Below are 17225 nucleotides of genomic sequence, written 5' to 3'. Positions count from 1 at the left end.
GAAGACAGGTTTTACAGATATGTGATTGCTGAAGAAACTGAGGTTCACAAAGTTTCGGTTACACAGCCAATAAACAGAGGGACCAGAACTCAAACTCAAGTCGTCTTCCAAACCTGTGCTTTTCCGTCTACTGCACATTGTCCTCCAGCCTCTGCTCAACAACTCACAATCTTAGAATGAAAGTTAACTAACAATACAAACTGGTCTACAATTAAACGTCAAGAGCCATGTACCATGAATGCTACAGTTTCAAGGGGTGAACAAGATGATACAGATGGCTAGGAAGATCTAGTGGACTACCTGGACCTTGAAGTAAGGAAAAGAGAATATAAGAGTCGTGGGACAGGGCAGCAAATCTCGAAGTCACACCACCAACATGAAAAGCAAAGGTAAGCCTCAGAAATTCTCCTTATATGTATGTGCCTCACTCAGGTCCTTTGAGAATATATTCCCAGAGTTAGGTGGCATGTCAGTGATGATGGATATTGGAAAGGAGCAGTTATAAAACTTAAAATCTCTTTCACGACAACTAAGGGTCTGAAAAAGCATGTAACTTTAGCTCTAAATATAGTGTTCACTGGAAGACATGACGCCAATCCCAACTAAACTAAGGGCTGTAATAAAATAAGGGAGGTTGTCTGTGAAACCTTCATTTTGTCTTAATGTAACTCTACTTGCATCAGACCCCCTACTACCTTATTTCCTGTTAATACCATGAGACCCTTGAGAGGCAGGACCATTATCATAGTCATTTCCTCATCTCTCAAAGGTTTGGCACAGTGCTTTTGATCCGTGTTAGTTATTGCATAAATGTGTTTAAAAATATTAGAAAACAAATATTATACATTTGTTCACAAAAGGAACAGTGAGCTTGTGAATGAAAACAGGAGGCAATGAGGATGCCAAGGCTTTCCCCCACTACAACAGGGATTCTATCGACCAAAAGGGGAAGAAGGGAAACAGAAGTCAAATGTTCCATGTTCCATTTTCAATATCAACAATTTCCAACCTTCCAAATTAATTAGGAAACTGAAAAACATTCTGAAGCTGCCAGAGAACTACACTTAGAGCAGCTACAAATTACTAACTCATTTTAATTCCTCTGAAGGAGTATTAAAGATGTACTCTACAGCAAGGACAAAATCAGACACCTGTCTGTACTGGGCCAATCCTATTCTCAACTCTTCCACTGATTACTGGATCTATTTGCAACAGACCTGGCCAGGGAGAGTGGGGTGACCAGAGCCCCAGAAAACAGCAAAGTTCGACCCCTTTTTCTTTACAAAAACTAACATATAAGGCTCAGCCTTTCATAAAGAGGTCACATTTATATCATGCTTAAAAGCATGCCAATGGCTTTCACTTTCATTATCTCATTTGATTTCCCCGCAATAATCTTATGAATAAGAAGCACTTAAAACAGTGCCCATTAAGAGTGCAATCAAAGGCCGGGCAGGAACCGGTCATCCCATTTTACAGATGAGAAATACAGGTTCAGAGAAATAAAAGTAAACGATGGAAGCTCTCTCCAGGCTTCCAGAGGAGACAGGGCTCAGTTTGCTTGTCTGTGAAATGTGAGCGTGGGTTGAGATGATTATCTCTGAGGCCTGGTGCATTCCATGACGTCCAAGAAGCTCTACACGACCACCGCGGGCCCCAGGGCGGCAGCCGTTCCCGTATCCCAGGCCCTTTCGGGGTCCGACTTTCCCAGGCTGCTCTTGGTCCCTCCGCTCCCACCCTCCTCGCTACCCCTGCCCTCCGCCCTGCCCCGCGGGGGACGCTCTCGGCGACCGTCTCCCCTTGCCCACCTCGACGGCCATGTTCGGGAGTGGGGAAAGGCCAGCCCCACCCTCGGTCTACGGGGCTCGCGGGCTACTTTAGGTGGGCGCGGACTGGGCTCTAGCACTGACTACGTCACTGCGCCTGCGCAAGAGTCTCTGCCACTCTTGTCCGGGTGGGAGCCCAAGCCATGGACTTCCGTTCCGGAATCAAACTCTACGGCCGCCCTTCAGGGCGCTGCGTGTTTGTTTCTAGATCTCAGTTCCGAGGCTACCCAGGGCCGGCCTTTCTCGCTAACCCTCAGGAGGAAGAGCAAGCTCCATAAGAGAAATTTAGATTGCCATTCCCAACTGCTAGTCAGGAAGCGGACTTAGCAAAATGGCAACACCTGGAAAGGCAAATGGAGTCAAAGTACCTGGGTACAAACCCTGACTCCACCACACGCTGTGTAGGTGACCTTGTCCTTTATTATAGTTTCCTTAGCTATTAATGTGAAGTTTAAATGTATAAATAGTTGTAAATCAACTGTACCAGAACAGTGCCTGGCATACAGTAAGCATTATATAAATGTAAAGTATTATCCCAAATTTTTTACTTGGCAAGCATTTTATCAATACTACTCTTGAAATAGCCTTTTTGATATTGTCAACATACAATTACAAGATTTGCCCTCTCCTCTCCCCTTAATTGCCAAGAAGTGTTCTCTCCTTTGACTGATATTTTACCATTCCTCTCAATCTGCCCACCCCAAGGCATTTTTCCAAAGGGGGTGTCTGTCTTAGGTTGTACTTGTATATAAAAGAAACCCTATAATTTTGATGTGTTAAGAAACTGAGACGTAGTTGTCACTGTTGTCACTCAACATTTGACTACTGGGTGCTCTCTCAGTATTTCCCTACTTAGTACAAATATTTCAATTAACAAAAAAGCCTTTCTTTCATTCCTGAATCTGTGGTCTTACTTTCCATAAAGCCTGTAGTAGATTGCAAAAACAAAACACTTTTATTCCTGTATGCATTTCCCTTTGCAACATATGTTTGCTGTATTTCTCATCAAGAGATGAAGTCTATTGCTCTACCCCCTTGAGTATGGGCTGGCTTCGTAACACGCTTTGACAAATAGAATACATCAGAAGTCCCACTGTGGAATTTCTGAACCTAGACTTCAGAGGCTTTGTAACTTCCACCTTCTTTCTTTCTTGTTGATAGGGTTACCAACCATCCTGATCTGCCCAAGACTCAGGAGTTTCCCATTATATTTTGCTGCTACAACCAGGATAGTCCCACACAAAGCAGCATGGCTGGTTACCCTACTTGCTGCCCTGAGACTGCCACCATCCTCGAGGATGATAGATCCCAAGGAGAGAGTGACCCAGTCAACATCTAGCCCCATCAGCATATTACTTATCCAGCCCAATCCAGTCACCAGATAATAGGAAATGCATGAGTTAATTCAGGTGAGACCATCAGAACAATCTAGCTGAACTTATCTCAAATTGCTGTCCTCTGTTGCAGTTTTTCTGTACGTAAAAAAATAAAATTGCTGTCCTATATAACTGTAAACAAGCAAAATGATTGTTTTTATAAGCTGCCTAGTTTTGGAGTTGTTATGTAGCAGTAGATAACTGTTAAAATACTGCAACCCTTTAACTACAGGGAAAGATGCTTAAAACCGAAGGAATAGACTCCAATTTTAAGACAATAAAGCACAGCCCTCCCTCACCACTTGTTCATTTCTTAGACTCAGAGAATATTGATTGAGTGCTTACTGTATACTAGGAATCATATGAGCTTAGCACTGCTGAACAAGACAGGTAAGTACCCTGCCCTCAAAAATCTTGTCCAGTTTGGGATACAGATGTTAAATGAATAATTATAAGTTATGGGGTGCTTTAAAAATAAATGGGGCTAAATAGAAGTGGAGTGTAAAAAAAGCAAGTCTTTTTTTAAAAAAGAAGTGGCATTTAAACTCAGTTCTGAAGTAGGAGTTATCCAGGTGAAAATTGGGCTGAAGTGTGTTCCAGGCAGAGAAAGCAGCATATGGGAAAGCTGTGGACTAGGAAGGCTCTTGATGAGGAGGGACAAAGTAGCTGAAGTTCAGGAGCTGGGAAAAAAGGCAGAAAGTGAAACTAGAGATGCAGGCAGAAGCCCAATCCTGCAGAACCTTATAGGCACAATGAGGTTAAAATGCACCTATCTGGCATCCAGCTTTTCAAAATATGTCCCGCTCCATCTGCTTTTTCTTAAAGACATCTTATGAGGCAACTGTGCTATATGGAAAGATTGATAAACTAAAAGACAGAATGCTGTATTTGTTCATTTTGTGCTCTGTAACAGAATACCACAGACTGGGAAACTTATAATAAATAGAAAGGTGTTGGCTCATAGTTCTGGAGACTGGGAAGTCCAATATTAAAGTGCTGATGTCTGGCAAGGGCCTTCTTGCTGCATCAAAACGTGGTGAAAGAGCAAGGAGAGGGCGAGAGACAGCAAGAGGGTGCAAACCCACTCCCTCAATAACAAACCTACTCCCATGATAACAGCATTAGTCCATCCATGAGGGTGGATCCCTCATGACCTAAACCACCTCTTGGAAATTCTACCTCCCAATACTTTCAAAATGGCAATTAAATTTCAACATGAATTTTGAAGAAGACAAACATTTAAACCATAGAAAATCCCTAAATCCATTTCAGCAAATAATTAAATTTCACCAACCTAGGTTTTCTTATCTATAAAAGGAAATAATAATCCCTATACACTACAATATATATTTCAGGCATGGGATGAGTACAAAGTGAGTTAGTATGGGAAGGAGCACTATAAAATGACAAGCATTCTATAAATATAAGGACTATGATACTGAAGTGCTGATATGCCTACACCCCATGTTTTTGGTCACATACTGTGTTTGGATCCATCTATCCCAGTAAGAATCATAGATGATTTCATTATTCCTTTTGCTGTGCCCATGGATTCTCCCCATTCCAGATGAAAAAAATTTGCCCACTTTCTTACTGAACAACAGATAATTAACACTGTAACTTCTGTGTTGCACTTTTTAAAGCCTTGTTTAGCATTAAGTGTTTCATCATCTGATTCTGCATTCATTCAACAAATTTTTGTGCATCTACAGCTGCGTCAGGCACAAACCTAGATACTGAGGATGTGATCACGAACAAGACAAAGTCCTTGCTCTCTAATGGAAGAGACAGATACAAAAACACTTCTGTAAATGTAATGTCAGGCAGTGACAAATGTTATGAGGAAACAAAAAGCTCAACAGGAAAACAGGGAGTGATGGAGTGAAATATTGTTCATTTCAAACAATGGTGTTACAAATGAACTAATTACCAAGGAAGAAAAGTTGTAGTCAGTGTCCAACGTTTAAGAGAAGCCAAGAAACTGTTATTTCAGCCCCTCTCTCATTAGTTCAACTCTTTCATACACCAAAGATATTGGTCATTTATTGTGATGGGGGGTGTTACTCTGGTAGGGTGCAAGGAGACAAGATAAAAATTATCAACTTTTCTTCAAAGGGATCACTGTATAGTTGGGAACATCACGAAAATGCACAATGCTACAGAACATTAATTTTGTTTAGTGCCATGTGCAAGACAGATACCTGTATGCTTCCCTTGCCAGTCTCTCCCACCATGCCTGGTCACCCTTGGCTCTCTATATGCTGTCCCCTAGGAACTCCTGATTTTTTTCACTTTCTCTCTTAAAAGTTCATGTCCTTCCTGTTTCAGGACTTTTGCTCGTTTTGCTCCCTCAGCCTGAAATGTTCCTCATCTCTTCCTTTACCGACTTAATTTAGTTTTCACTGAGATGCCATTTCTTTAGGGAACCCTGCCATAGGCTGCTCAGACTAAGTCAGTGTAACAGTTAACTATAAACAATAATGCTGTGTAACAAATAGCACAAAAAAAATCTCAGCAACTGACAACTTAAGCATTAATGAACTCCCAAATGTGTGGATTAGCTAGAAGTCAGCTGGCCTGGATTGGGATTGGCTGGGCAGCTCTGCTAACCTTGGCTAGCCTCTCTCACTCATCTTCAGGGATGAGGGGGTCAGCCAATCGGGGCTCCTAGGCTCCGCTTAGCTGGGATGGGTCTGTTCCACAGGTACCTCATCATCCTCATGGGACTAGCAGGCCAACCAAGGCATGTTTTCAAGGTGATGGCAGAGGAGCAAGAGGGCAAATGGGAACACACTAAGACCTGTCAAGGCCCATGCTTAGAATTAGCTCACTGGCACCTCCACTTCATCTTACTGGCCAAAGCCAGTAACATGGCCAAGCCCAAAGTCAAGGGGTTATGGAAATATACTTTGATGTTATGGAAGAAACTTCAAAGTCACATGACAAGTTCGAGAATGCAAGGAGAGGTAAAGAATAGAAGCAAAAGATGCATTTTACCATAATCAAATTCCCCTTCCCACCATCTCCAAGCACCCTAAACTTCTTCACGGGGCTTGCCACACATAAAATCATGTAACAGGATATGAATTTATTTGTTTGATGTTTTATTTTCTCACTAGATAATAAACTCCACAAGGGTAGAGAATAAGTTAGGATTGTTTATTTCTAACATGGCATCTAACACAGCACTTGGCGCATAATAGGTGCTTAGTTTATATTCATTGATTGAATGAATGAATGGTAGAAACATTAATGGGAGGCATTCACAAGAAGGAGAAATAATTTCTGCATGAGTTGAGCAAGGCAGTCTTCTTGGAGGAAGGGGCTATGAGTTAAGGATTAAGTACATTTCTCTTCGGCTCACTTTACTCTCTCTGACTGGTTTCAAAGCAGAGACTGGAGTTTACATCTCTTTATTCCAAACAGCAGGAGGCTTGCTACTTCCCCCACCCTCCCTTTTGTGGGTGGTGGGAGGCCTTTGGGAGGGTCCAGATGGTGGCTGAGGATGCCCTGGACTGAAGCCACAAAATCTTCATGCCCTCTCCGGTTGCCACTTCACCTTCAGCATCCCAGTCCTGCAATCGTTTCTCCACATGGCAAGCAAATTGATTTTGTGAAAAACTTGGTATCAAAAGTGGCTTCCCGTTTTCCCTAGGATTATGTTTGAAGTCCAGGCAGGTGTCAGAAGTGTTCAAACCAGAGCAACTCCGTCTTAAATAGGAGCTGGGTAAAATGAGGCTAAGACCTACTGGGCTGCACGCCCAGATGGTTAAGGCATTCTAAGTCACACGATAAATTAGGAGGTCAGCACAAGATAGAGGTCATAAAGACCTTTCTGATAAAACAGGTTGCAGCAAAGAAGCTGGCCAAAACCCACCAAAACCAAGATGGCCACTTGAGTGACCTCTGATGTTCCTCACTGTTACACTCCCATCAGCACCATGACAATTTACAAATGCCATGGCAACATCAGGAAGTTACCCTATATGGTCTAAAAAGAGGAGGCAGAGAGGGGAACATCGTATACCGGAGCCTGTTGGTGGGTGGGGGAGGTGGGTAGGGGAGGGATAGCATTAGGAGAAATACCTAGTGTAGATGATGGGTTGATGGGTGCAGCAAACCAGCATGGCACAGGTATACCTATTTAACAAACCTGCATGTTCTACACATGTATCCCAGAACTTCAAGTATAGTAGAAAAAATAAAATAGAATAAAAATTAAAAAGGGGAGGCATGAATAATCCACCCCTTGTTTAGCACATCGTCAAGAAATAACCATAAAAGTAGGCAACCAGCTCTGTCTGTGGAGTAGCCATTCTGTATTCCTTTACTTTCTTAATAAAATTGCTTTCACTTTACTCTGTGGACTCGCCCTGAATTCTTTCTTGTGCAGGATCCAAGAACCCTCTCTTGGGGTCTGAATCAGGCTCCCTTTCCTGTAACACAGGTATGGCCTACAGCAGCCTCAGCAGCCTCAGGCATGGCACCTCCACCTCCCTCTTAGACCTCATCTCCTTTACTGTGCCCTGCCTTTCACCATCTAAGCGCCAGCAATCCTGTACTACCTACAATTTCTAGAAAACACCAAGCCATTTCCTGCCTGGGCCTTTGTTCACACAGCCTCCCCACCCTCACCACTAGCTTCCAAGGCCGTACTCATTCATTATATCCTCTGGAAAGTTTTGCCTGACATCTGTAGAAAATTAGTCTTCTCTCTCCTTCATTTCCACCTCTCAGACTTCTATTATAGTGCATGAAGTACTGTTTGAGAGTGTTCATTTCTATGATGAAGTGGTTAAGATGAGGAATTTCAAATGTCAGCTGTGCCACTTGCTTGTGTTAGATGACAGCCCTTTCTTCACAACATATCGGTTAAATAGACTAAAAGCACTTGGAACATTGCTGGCACAGGGCGAGTGGTCATTAAGTGTCAGCTATTGTTTTCTTTTTTCTTCTTCCTTCGTTGTCAACGTGTTTCCTTTCTTGCCTAGGCTGCTAGGAACCTCTGAGAAAATAATAGGGACAGTTAACACATCTATAATCTCCTCCCTGGTCAGGGGGTGCTTTCTGTCCAGAAAGGGCACATTAAATCAATAATTTTACAACTAAGCAGTGAACTATAATGATGATGGCCACTGTGAATAAGGAGTATAGGTGCTACGAAAACATATAGCTTGGGAAAATTAAAGTGTGTGAGGGGTGGTGTGGTAGGCAGAGTAACAGCCCCCAGAGACGTCCCTGTACAAATGCCAGAACCTGTGCATAAATCATCTTACATGGCAAAACGGACTTTGCAGATGTGATTAAGTTAAGGATCCTGGGATAGGGAGATGACTCTGGATTACCACGGTGGGTCCTTATGTAACCACAGGGGTCCTTGTACATGAAAGAGGGAGGCAGGGGCATCCGTGTCAGAGTGAGAGGACATGAGAAAGATTTGACTGGGCACTGTGGCTTTGAAGATGGAAGAAGGGACCATGAGCTCAGGAGTGCGGCAGCCTCTAGAAGCTGAAAAAGGTGGAGATGGCTTCTTCCCTAGAGCCTGCAGGGGAAGCGCAGCTTTGCTGATGGACGCCCTGATTGTAGCCTTGGTGAGACCCACTTTACACTTGTGAGCTCCAGAACTGATAATAGATAGAAGATAATAAATGTGCATTGTTTTCAGACACCGAGTTTGAAGTTATTTGTCACAGAAATTGTAGGAAACTAACACAGGTTGTCAGCTCAATGCATTTTTGGGAGAAAGGGAAGAAGGGAGAGAGGAAGGGAAGAGGGGAGGGAAGAGTTTAAGCCTAGAGAGATTGAACCAGTAGAAGGAGATGGTCTCTAGGGTCTGCTACAAGCTAATAGCTTCGGATGCTGTTTGTGGGAAGGAAAGCCTCATGTCAGTCAATATTTACTCAAGGGGAGTCTTGGCCTCTGTGCTGTTCCTCACGCTGCTTTATTATGAGACACCTTTAGCCTTCATTTTAAAACACTCAAAATCAAACACACTGCTGGCCCCAGGGCTCCTGCAAACATATGGAGTTGAGATCCCCATGGACACAGGAGAAACATTTTAAATGTAGATTAATACTTTAATATGAGCCCAGCTCCAGCACAGTAATCCTTTGTGCCACGTAGCAGATCCCACGGGAAGCTGTGATTGGTTTGGTGGGATCACCCAGTCATCTCTGTACACAGAGTCTGCACGACTGTGCCCTGCACTGCCTGACGGTTAAAACAGGATGGAGCTGAGCCAAACTTTGTTTCTCAGCCTCTGCCCTAGATTCTTCTGGGTGCCTCCCTGGCCAGGCCCATGGAAGAGGGGATAAAGGCAAAGTCCAAGTTCAGAGCTGACAGTCATGTGCCGCAGTGTCCTGGGATGTTCACATACCCTAGTGAGGCTTGTTTGATCTGGTTTTTAAAGTTTCTCCCCAGAAAAACCAATATGATCCTCGAATTTTCTCTCTTTCTGCAACAGCAGAAGTTGCTGTCTGGATGGAAAGGCCTCATTCCTTTTTTAAAAAAAGTTTTATTTTTATTTTAAGTTCCAGGGTACATGTGCAGGTTGTGCAGGTTTGTTACCTAGGAAAAAATGTGCCATGGTGGTTTGCTGCACCTAGCAACTCATCACCTAGGTATTAAGCCTGCATTAGCTATTTTTCATAATGCTCCCTCTCCTCCCACTCCAGCCTCCAAGAGGCCCCAGTGTGTGTTTTTCCCCTCCCTGTGTCCATGTGTTCGCATTGTTCAGCTCCCACTTAGAAGTGAGAACATGCGATGTTTGGTTTTCTGTTCCTGCATTAGTTTGCTGAGGATAACGGCTTCCAGCTCCATCCATGCCCCTGCAAAGGACATGACGTTGCTCCTTCTTATGGCTGCATAGTATTCCATGGAGCATATGTACCACATTTTCTTTATCCAGACTATCATCGATGGGCATTTGGGTTCTTTGTCTTTGCTGTTGTGAATGGTGCTGCAATAAACATACACGCGCGTGTTTATTTGTAATAGAACGATTTGCATTTTGAGGGGTATATACCCAGTAATGGGATTGCTGGGTCAAATGGTATTTCTGATTCTAGATCTTTGAGGAATTGCCACACTGTCTTCCACATGGTTGAACTAATTTACATTCCTACCAACAGTGTAAAAACGTTCCTATCTGTCAGAGTTCTAATATCCAGAATCTACAAGGAACTTAAACAAATTTACAAGAAAAAAACAACCCCATTAAAAAGCGGGCAACAGACATGAATGGACACTTCCCAAAAGAAGCCATTCATGCGGCCAAGAAACATATGAAAGAAGCTCAACATCACTGATCATTAGAGAAATACAAATCAAAACTACTATAAGATACCATTTCATGTCAGTCAAAATGGCGATTATGAAAAACTCATTCCTTATTTTTGACCACACTGCCTCTTCCAGGAATGCTCCACCCAAATCGGGCATTCAGATGGTGATTCCTGTCTCTCCTCTGAGTATCAGCTTTCAGATCTCCTTAGAGAGGCTACCTCCATCTCTCTAGCTAAAGTCAACTCAGTGCAGTCCCTCTATCGTACACCAGGTTTGTCCTTCCAGGACTTGTCATTGTTAGAATGCTGTGGTGTACACAGGTTTGTTTGTTTGTGGAGCTCCTGCTCCTGCTTCACCCGTTCCCACTAGAATGTAAGCCTCTTGAAAGCAGGGACCTCTTCGCTCTTGAATGTTGCTGTATCTTCAGGACCTCAACATGTTTTGTTCCTGCCCAATAATCACATTCCCATTTCTCAACCACCGTGTTAAGGGCTGAAGCGTGCCCATCCCCTCCCAAATTCATATCTTGAAGTCCCAACCTCCAGTACCTCATCATATAGCTGTATCTGGAGATAAGGTCTTTAAGGAGGTAATTCAATTAAAATGAGGTCATTAGGATGGGTCCTAATCCGATATGACAAGTATCCTTAAAAGAAGAGGGAATTTGGACATAGACAAGTACAGAGGGAAGACAGTTTGATGACAAAAAACATGGCCATCAATAAACCAAGAGAGAGATCTGAAATAGATCCTTCTCTCACAGTCCTTGGGAGGAACTCACTCTGCTAACAGCTTGACCTTGGACTTCTAGCCTCTACAAACCATGAGAAAATCCATTTCTGTGGTTTGAACCACCCAATCTGTGGGACTTTGTTACAGCAGCTCTAGCAAACTCATATACAATCACCACAAAGTGGACCAGGAACTTGCAAGAAAATACTCAGTGGAATGTCCATTACCTTATCCATGAACACGCTAGCAAGAAATAAGATGCCACTCTCAATCTGCATAATTTGAGGTGAGTTTAATAAAAGGACTACCTGGAAAGATGTGGGCAGGGTATGGGGCAACATAGGGAGGGTGCAGCACTGTGGGGCGAGCAACAGTGGGGAAGCAGTACCACCCTGGGCTGCCAGGGAGAGGGAAGAGGACAGTTAGCAGGAAGCCAAAGAGAGAGAACATTTTGTGGAGAGAGAGTTGCCTGGATAAAAGCTGTGATCTTTGGAGATTAGCCAGCTTGCAGTGATGCTGCAGGGAGGGGGGCAGGGAAATAAATACCCACATCTGACTCTCTTCCCTCCCACGCCAGGCAAGGCTCACAAATGGCAGAACTCACTGACGTGGTCCACATGGTCCAGTCTTCTTCGGCAGGAGCAGGGTGAAAAGGGGTGGAGAGTGGGTCTGGAGGGCTATGTGGAAGATTTCAGCATAACACCTTCTTTCCCCCAACTATTGTCAAAGCGCGTCTCTTCCACTTGCTAACTCCTAAAGAGAAATGAAGCAAATGTGCTTTCATCTTCACCTCCCGCAGGCTAGGAATGCCATTTCTAAACAATGCTGTCAGTATTGAATTCCACTGCAGATGGCCAAATGAGTCTATTTATTGAGTTTTACCAAAGTTTTATTGATACCATGTTGGAGAAGGATAGCACAATCTCAGTCCTGCCTCACCCGGGCTAGAGAGATTGCCTTCCCTAATTATTCTCAGGCAAGAATAATCTACAAGTTTGATGTAAATAAGATGCGTCAGAAGCTCCATTTATCAATGCCCAGGAAGACTCAGAAATAGAAAGAGTGGGTGGCTAACATTTGCTGAACACCTATTAAGTGTCAGACAGTTAACTAGCTTAATCCTGGCAAGAAATATGAAGTCAGCCCAGGCTTAATGGTGTGGGGTTGTAGCCCCAGCTACTTGTGAAGCTGAGGTGGAAGGATTCCTTGAGCCCAGAAGTTTGAGACCAGCCTGGGCAACATTGCCAGACCCCTGCCTCAAAAAAATAATTATGAAGTGATATTATTATGCCAGCTTCACAGATGAGGACTCAGGCACAGCCAGCAAGTTAGCAGAGCTGGGATTGGTGCTCCGGGGCACCCCACTCTGGTGTCTTCCTCCTTCCCCATCCCAGATGCCTTTCAAGGAAATGAAATGGCTGAAAAAAAAAAAAACGCTAACAAATAAGGTTAATAATAATAATAATAATGCCAGATACATATTGAGTATTTACCATCTGCCTAGGTACTCCGATTTACATAAGTTATCCCGTTAAAGCCTCAAAACCACCCTAAAGAGGTTTATGCTATTTTATCTCCATTTTAAAGATGAGGACCTTGAGTCTTAGAGGAATTCAAAGACTTGTCCCAGGTAAGGCCTAGGCTCTCAATTCAAACCCCAGATAACCTGGCTTTAGAGCCCAACTTCTTCATAATAATTGGAACTACAAAGAATAGAATTACAATATACAAGAATATAGGACATGGGTGAAGAAGGGAGAACCAATGTGAGCAGAAAACCCAACAAGCACAGGGTATGCTTGCTGCTTTGCACTGAGTCAGCAAAGGGAGGTGAGAATATGGCAAAAAGTGCTCAGGAAACCTTCCAGAAAGAACCTGCTCTCTTGGTGTTTGGGAAGAATACAGGAGACTAACGGGTTTCTCAACCCCAGCACTACTGATATTTTGGGCTAATTTTTTTTCTTTTATTTTTTTTTCTTCTTTTTTTTTTTTCTTTGATGGAGTCTTGCTCTGTTGCCCAGTCTGGTGTGCAATGGCACGATCTCAGCTCACTGCAACCTCCGCCTCCCAGGTTCAAGTAATTCTCCTGCCTCAGTCTCCCGAGTAGCCGGGATTACAGGCATGTGACACCACACCCAGCTCATTTTTGTATTTGGAGTAGAGATGGGGTTTCACCATGTTGGCCAGGCTGGTCTCGAACTCCTGACCTTAGGTGATCTGGCTGCCTCAGCTTCCCAAAATGCTGAAATTACAGGTCAGGTTAATTACAGGTCGGGATAATAAAATAATTATTGGGGGGATAATTTTTATTGGATAATTTTTATGGGGGGATAATTTTTATTGGGCAGGGGTGGGGTGGTCCTGCACACTGCAGGGTGTTGAGGAGCATCCCTGGCCTCTCCTTTCTTAGATATCAGTAGCATCTCACCTGCCCGTTTGTGACAATCAAAGATGTCTCTAGGCTCTTTTTTGGTTGAGAACCACCACTGTAGCTCACGATGAGGGCAAAGGGTAGGAGGGAAGCTCAAGGTAGAAGCTCTTCATCTTGCAGAGCCAGAAGTAAAACCTCCAGATGGAAGGGCTGACCTCCAGAAAGAAGGCATAACCCAGGACCAGGAAAGCCACCAAGAAGATTTCGTCGTTTGATGAAAGGACCATGGACTTCAGCACTGGACGGGCAAGACTCAAATCTAAATATGTCACTTACTGCTCTGCAGTGGGGTGGGGGGTGGCAAATTGCTTCACCTCGCAGAGTTCCGGTTTCCCAGGCTTACAAAAGGACATAAAAATATCTACCACACAGGGTTGTTGTGGGCATCAGCTGATGTATCAGTGTTCTCGCAGATGATTGGTTGTCATTTCTCCTCCTCCCTCGTTTCTAAGACCAGCAAAGCCAAGTTCTGCAGTGGGGCTGTGTGACTGCTCTCCATCTTCCTGCGTACATTTCACTCAGATGAAGTCCTTTCTCGCCCTCTAAACAGCTGGCCGAGGATGAGTCACCACCACAGGAGAGCCATATCCTAGAGAATGAAAGGGTAGGGGCATTGCAGGCAGAAAAAACCATCTTGTAGAAGGGCACGGAGATATAACAGAGTATGGAATATGTGGGAATGGTAAGTTGTCTGGAGCTCTAAAGCATGCAGAATGTCTTAATCCCAAAAACTGAGGCTGAAAGATACATGGTAATCAGAGTTTGAAAGTTCTCACTGTTGTCTGGAGAACTCCTACTCATTTTCCAAGATCCATCACAAAGAAGGAAAAATAGAGGTAGTTATAGGTGGATGCAAAGCATTCAGAGTAGGGTGATCCCAGGAGCTGGGGCCAACAGGGTGTTTGGGGGACCAGCTTTTGAAAGGTCAAGCCTTTGCCGGGTTTCCCTGGACATTCCTATCCCATTGTCATCCCTAGCAAACGTCATCTTCTTTGTGATAGCTATTCCAGCTCCCCCAGTTAATCTACTTAATCTGTGCTCTGTTGTACTATAAAAGGTTGTTCCCATGACTGACTCCTCTGCAAGGCAGTATGCCCCATGGTGGAAGCGGGGGGCATATATATTAGTCATCTGTGTATTCTACTCACCTAGAACAGAGCCTAGATGATAGGTATTGCCAGTGACCTACCCAATATCCATCCTTCCCGTCTTTCTTTCCAATAGAATCCCAGGTGGGCAACACGCTTATTTAAAGATATTTGTGTCCCAGACTCCCTTGAAGTTCAGATGCCATAGGACCCAGTTTGGGCCAGTGAGATGCAAGTTGGACTCTATAGGGTGCGCTTCTAGCAAAGCTGTTGTTTTCCTGATAAAAGGTCAACCCCAGAGGGCTCTTTACCTTTGGCCCTCATTTCCAACCCATCTTCCCACCTAGAACCTTAGACTCCACACATAGAGGTGGAATGGTCATCTTGAGACCACAGGGATGCAAGACACACTGGGGATAGCTGGGCAGGTGTCTGGAGGAATCCTGAGTCCTCAGGATCTCCTTGAGCAGCTGCAGCACTCTAGGTCTTCCTTCATCTGGATGGTTGTTAGATGCAAAAAACAATTCCCAGTTTGGTTAATGCACTGGATGGGCTTCTGCTTTGTGTAGCTAAATGCTGCAACTTGGTACATAGCAAATGCTTAGGGAATTTTGATGACCCAGTTGAATGGCGAGCTCTCCCTCTGTGCAGCTTAGGCCACTCAGCCTCCAGTGGCCCAATAAAGAGTCATAGGGGATCTGCAACTTTGATGGACTCCTTCTTGGGTTAAAAATTTTCAGGCATCCTCTCTTTTTTTTTCCCCCAAGACAGAGTTCCACTCTTGTTGCCCAGGCTGGAGTGCAATGATGCGGTCTTGGCTCACTGCAACCTCCACCTCCTGGGTTCAAGTGATTCTCCTGCCTCAGCCTCTCAAGTAGCTGGGACTACAGGCACGTGCCGCCACACCTGGCTAATATTTGTATTTTTGGTGGAGATGGGGTTTCATCATGTTGGCCAGGGTGGTCTTGAACTGCTGACCTCAGGTGATCTGCCCACCTCAGCCTCCCAAAGTGCTGGGATTACAAGCATGAGCCACCGCGTCCAGTATCTCTCTATCCTCAATATAGCAAGGACTCCAAGGCTTTCTCCTTCTGGAAACCCTTCTTTCTTAGAAGAGGCTAATTTTGGAGACCATTTCTAACTAGTTGATATACATTTTGGGGAAATCTGTGAAACTGTGGCGTGGGTAGAAGCATTGACTTTGGAATTGGTTGGACCATTTGCCTTTTCTTTCTTTCAACAAATACATATTGATGGGCTGGAGGTGTGTGGGCAAAAACAGTCCTCCTTAAGGAACTTACAGTCTAGTGGAAGAGCAGAGCTGCACTGATGAGTGGCTGATTATAAAGGGAGATAAGTAACACATACAGAATGCCAGAGTGTACAAAAGGACTCTTCTGGTGTTCAGGGAAGGCTTCCTGGAGGAGGTGGCACTTAGACTGACATCAGCAAGTGACCTGGATTCAAATCTCCATCTGTCACTTACTAGTTGATATACTCCAGGCAATCATTTAACCTCTCTAGGCTTCTATTTCCACAATCGAAACGTCGAATTTCCCATATTTCCCTCTTGTATTTGTGAAGCTTAAATGAGACAATGTTCATGGTGCCTGGCCCACAGGAAGCACTTCTTAGACTGTCGGTCACTCTTACGTTTTTTGTTTCAGACCAAGTTCCTAGCTTCTCCGGCCTGGGGTTGGTGTCCTCAACACCAGCGCTCAGGGTGGCTCAGACATTGTTGATCTCTGCCAGTTCAAACCTGTGTAGATGGGCTCAGAAGATCATATGCTGGGGAGGATGAGAACAAAGGCTTCGGGCAACAGTAAAAGCTCATCAAGTCCCCAGAGCCGACCCCAGGAAAGTCTCCATCTCCTCTGCCTTGCCCCTTCCTTGGGGTCCCTCAATTACCCCAAGACTTCACTGGAGTCAACCTAGTCAAAGGGATGGCTAGGGTAGGGAGACAGTGGGGATCACCCCTGGGATATCCCAGGGAGATCCAAAGATACTGGGCTCTGAGGGGACTGCATAGAGCAAAATGAGCTCCTTGAACTCAGGCTGTCTCTTCCCCAGTTCTCTCACCAGGGGGGCTGCAGGGCAGACCCACACTCGAGGGAAATCCACTTCCCTTCTTTGACCCCCAATTCCCTCATCTGTAAAATAGGTAATTGGACTAAATTAGTGGTTCTTAAACCTTGCTGCACATTAGAATCATCTGAGGGAAGTTAACCCCCCCAAATACCCAGCTGCTACCCCCAAACCAACTAAATGGCAACCTCTGGGGTGCAACCTGAGCATCAGTACTGTGACTCCCTAGATGGTTCCATGTGCAGCCAGTGTTGAGAACTGGTGGCTCTGAACGTCTTTCCAGCTGTGAGAATAGATCTGCTTCTTAGCTGTGTGAACTCAGAGAAATGACTTTGAAACTCCATCCCGCCACTCCCTCATCAGCAAAGGAAGAGTAAAAATGATACATCCCTCATCGAGATAT

General features: G+C 44.4%; 1 long non-coding RNA gene across 1 annotated transcript; it reads left to right on the top strand.

Annotated features, from left to right (window-relative positions):
* Positions 1 to 1189: 1189 nt before the first annotated feature.
* Positions 1190 to 3341, top strand: LOC144335707 (uncharacterized). The gene is made up of 2 exons (XR_013406823.1): positions 1190 to 1881; positions 2988 to 3341. It is a non-coding gene; the product is annotated as an uncharacterized LOC144335707 (long non-coding RNA).
* The last annotated feature ends 13884 nt before the right edge of the window (positions 3342 to 17225 follow it).

The sequence above is a fragment of the Macaca mulatta genome, chromosome 1 (assembly GCF_049350105.2).
Source record: "Macaca mulatta isolate MMU2019108-1 chromosome 1, T2T-MMU8v2.0, whole genome shotgun sequence".
Taxonomy (NCBI): domain Eukaryota; kingdom Metazoa; phylum Chordata; class Mammalia; order Primates; family Cercopithecidae; genus Macaca; species Macaca mulatta.
The sequence above is the reverse complement of the archived record's forward strand: the minus strand, read 5'-3'. Positions and strand labels throughout refer to the sequence as shown.